At 47.9% G+C, this 4069-nt stretch overlaps 1 non-coding gene across 1 annotated transcript; it reads right to left on the minus strand.

Moving 5' to 3' along the window:
* Positions 1 to 3607: 3607 nt before the first annotated feature.
* LOC130602360 (small nucleolar RNA SNORA74) lies at positions 3608 to 3812 on the minus strand. The gene has a single exon (XR_008972891.1). It is a non-coding gene; the product is annotated as a small nucleolar RNA SNORA74 (small nucleolar RNA).
* Between the last annotated feature and the right edge of the window lie 257 nt (positions 3813 to 4069).

Below are 4069 nucleotides of genomic sequence, written 5' to 3' on the forward strand. Positions count from 1 at the left end.
GGATCGCGGGTTCGCGGCTGCCCTCAGTCGCTTCGGTGCCCTCAGCGCTTTCTCGCAGCCTGCCTTCAGCGGAGGAGCGCGGGGTGAGGGCCGGGGGATAGTCCTGCGGTCGGTGCCTTCTGAAACGCAGGCTTCCGCCGCAAGAAACTCTCCAGCCGCGGCGGAGGAAAACCCGCCTCACACAGAGCCAGTCTCTCTCAGGGACCTCGCCTCCCGCTTGCCGTTACTTGAAGCGGGTTAGCAGGCAACGCTGCCAAAACGCCTTAGTGTGCATTTGCCTGAGATAGTAAGAATTCCTGGCTCTCCAGCCCCCAAAAGCGTTGTTACCTGTGTGACAAGGCAGACACTCGGGCCCTGACAACTCAAGCCCAAGGGCTGCTCTCCTCAGCAGAACGGAGGTCTTACCGTCCCTGAGATACCTAAAGGGCTCCCACTGCCTATTAGGTTCGTTAGAAGCTTCTGGTAAAAAACCCTACAGCTCATGTGCTAGGAGCCCCTTTTCATCTGAGCCAACATTGCCACCTTGCGCTGCTCTGAGGGAAGCTCGCTTTTCCCCTGCTGCCCAAGCCGGGAAGGTTCCGTGACCCAAGCCCAGCCGGGCAAACGCTATTCGTGATTTGCAATCTTTTCGTAGTCAGTGTCTTCCTTTCGAGTTTAACGTTGTGGCCATAGAACCGGGCTCTCCAGCACCTGGGGAGCTGCCGCTTTACGAAGGTGAGGTGCGGCTGAATCCAGCCTCGGGGGCAAAGGGAAAAGTCTGCCTTTTGAATGGATCACTGCCTTATTTTTCTCCTCTCTGCGCCTGGAGAGCACAATCAAACCATAACGCAGACGGTATTTTACAGAAAACCCAGGGGACCGGTACAAAATAGGTGTTGAAATCAAATGAAAGTGCTCAGAGAACAATCGCAAGGAATTCAGCTCCCTTAACAAGCTCAGGATAAAAAAAATTAAGCGCTTGAAACCAAGCACATAAATCCAAGTTAACTGTGCCTCTGCCCCACTACTGCAGAGCAGTAAAAGCAGAGCAAAGCACCGTGATGAAATGTAAGCCATCCAGCCACTTCTGCTCAGTGAAAGTCATATATAGACTGCAAAACGTACAGTGCTAATAAACAGACCCATAAATCATGCCAGCGTTGCCCAAGCAGCAGACCGGGTTTTGCTCCATTTCCCTGGCTTTATTTCAGCACCAGTATTTTGTATGTCTTGGACCCTGTGGGTTCTCTCTCAACTTCCTTTGTCGCCCTTCGGTCCAGGCACCAAACTGAATCATGTTGTCCTTAATCGATTGCCTCTGTGCTGCAGACAGAGCCGTACAGCACTGACCATCGCTGCCCTGCAAGCATGGCCGCTGTGGTAGGATGCAGAGCACCACTTCCCAAAGCCTGTGCTCGTGCTGATCACTGGAGAGCATTTATGACATCCTTGTGCGGTGGTTTTTATTGCCAATACGTGCACAAAGCCTGCTGCATCTGGGGAAAAAGCACAGCCCCTGCTGCTGCCTGAGAGTTGCAAGGCTCCCAATGTACATCATGTCCTGAGCAGAGCTCTGCAGTTGTTCCCAAGCACTCTGATGGGATAATCACCGCTGCCAGCAGACTTTCTCCATCCCTTTCTACTGCCTTTTCGGTTATAGCACAACCAGGCCTGCAAATCTTGGCTTCAGCCCTGAGATGAATGTAGTAGAGCTTTCTTGCAGGAAGTTTTCCAAGGAAATAAGCCAGTTGGTGTATATTTATTGTCCATACAGCACAGGCTTTGTGTGCCTGAGCATGTATTCTCCCCTTCTGATGATTTCGGAAAGAGCTGGTTGAAAAACCCAGAGTCCAGCTGCAAGGCCCCCCAGCTCTCCTCCTGGGCCAGTATGGGGGAGAGGAAGATGCTAAGTACAGTATAAACCTATAGGAAACTTGTTATTAGCCTTGCAGGTGGAACTTGTTCATATAGAAACAGTAAAGTTATATTAGTGAACAACTTCAGCTGAAAATACCCCACCCTTTCTCCAATAATGTTGAATTCTTCAACAATTCTATCTAGAGCATAAAAAAATGCATACTCATGTATCAGTGGTATTCAAGTGGCGGAAAGGGCTAACACAGAATCATAGAATGGTTCGTTTAAGGAACAGCAGCATCAGGGACAGCTCAAAATCAGGAAAGCCCTGAAAAAAATCAGCACTACCTCATTTGTACTAACTTTGTGAGACACACACCTATTTGACATAAACCATCAGTAACCTGACGTGTGCTACTGCTTTATCAAAAGCCTCATATTTGTAAACTCCAGCCACCAACCACCTGAATATGCTGTTGCTGTTACACTCCTGCAGTGTACAGCAGCAGCCTCAGGCCCACACTTGGAGTTTAGTTCACATATAGAGGCACTGCATCTACAGCAGCACCTACAGCATGGTAATGGCACTGTGATGTGGCTGACCACCATTGAACCATGTTTTATAAACTGAAAACATGGTTTAGTCTAAAAAACTCCTAAGTTTGGATTATTTCACAAACACACAATTCTCCATAAAACTGCACTGAATCCCAAAGGGTCAGGCATCTTGGTGAGAGCTCCTGTGCTCTGACTACAGCCACTTTGGAGTTTCAACAGCACTTTGTGTAACTGGAGCATTTCTGTCTGAATGCGTCATGGCTGTCTCTGCCCTCCCCACCAGTTCTGATGTGTTTTATGTGTTTAGAACCTTTTCTAACTCCCCAGTTTTTAATAGGCTTCACCTCCCCCCAGGCCTAGGGATGGGAGATAACAAGAAATTCCTTCATGTTGGGAACTGAAGCATGCAGAGGGAATCTTGTGAACTTGTACTGGCTGTGCATGCAACAGAAATAGGAACATCACCCTAATTTTCTTCACAGAAGACTGTAGAAATCTGATGTTGTTCAGAGTGCTGGAGGAAAGGGAACCTTGGTAAGAATCACTCCTTGTGGCACAAGCTATGGTGGAGCTTGTGCACAGCAGGAGGGGCAGCAGCCTTCCTGTGCTGCATTTCTTTTCTGGCTTTTTATGTGGAAGTTGTCCATGCCCATGGCAGGGACTGGAACTGGATGAACTCCAAAGTCCCTTCTAACCCAAACCATTCTGGGATTCTATGACCCAACAGCCTTATGATACACTGAAAACCAAAATGAGCAAGTTTAAATATAGATAAGTTTAATAAATAGAGGACACATAAAACCAAGTATTTTTAAACAAGCAGTAGAGGGGATTAACAACAAACTGCACATGCAGTTCTTGTTATAGCTTGCCCCCCAACCACCTTTGATGTTTCAAGTTCCTACATCAAGATCCTGCAAGTTAACTACATCCATCCTTCTCTGGTACTCCCATTTAAATTGTGGACAGGAAGTTTCCATCTTCTCTATGTCTTTCAAATGGAACAACTGCTGCTCCAGCAAACCACCACCTGCAGAGAAACATGCAAACCATTTGCCTGTCATTAAAAATCATACAGTTAACACAAGCATCTCTAAAGGCCCCAAATTCAAACTTTAACCCTGACCAGTTAATTAGCTGACCATCATTTTTATATAAAAGATGTGGTATTAAACCAAATGTCTGCAACAGATGTTTTATTTTCTGACTGCAGATTGTCTGCATCCAATCTAGGATTAACTCCACTGAGGAGGAGTTACTCCACTCTCAAGCATGCAGAGCACTGCCAAAACCTGGCACCAGCCAGTGCCAGAACAGCACTGGCAGTGCCAGGAGTGTGTTGGCAAGCACTTTCCTCTCCCAGCAGCATAACACTATCACAGGCACTGAGCAGCAATGGGTAGCTGACTACTGCTGGGTCAAACAGAACCCAAAATTGGGATTTTAGAGGACAGAAAGATCCAGGAACACATTATAACAGTCTTCCAATACCTAAAAGGGCAACAAGAAACCTTGGAGAGGGGCTTTGGACAAGGGCCTGTAGGGACAGGCCAAGGGGAATGGCTTTAACCTGCCAGAGGGGAGACTGAGATGAGCTCTTAGGCAGAAGCTCTTCCCTGTGAGGGTGCTGAGGCGCTGGCACAGGGTGCCCAGAGAAGCTGTGGCTGCCCCATCC

Source organism: Pezoporus wallicus, unplaced genomic scaffold, assembly GCF_028554395.1.
Source record: "Pezoporus wallicus isolate ANWC-B61680 ecotype Strahan unplaced genomic scaffold, APGP_CSIRO_Pwel_v1 contig_4161, whole genome shotgun sequence".
In the NCBI taxonomy this organism is placed as follows: Eukaryota; Metazoa; Chordata; class Aves; order Psittaciformes; family Psittacidae; genus Pezoporus; species Pezoporus wallicus.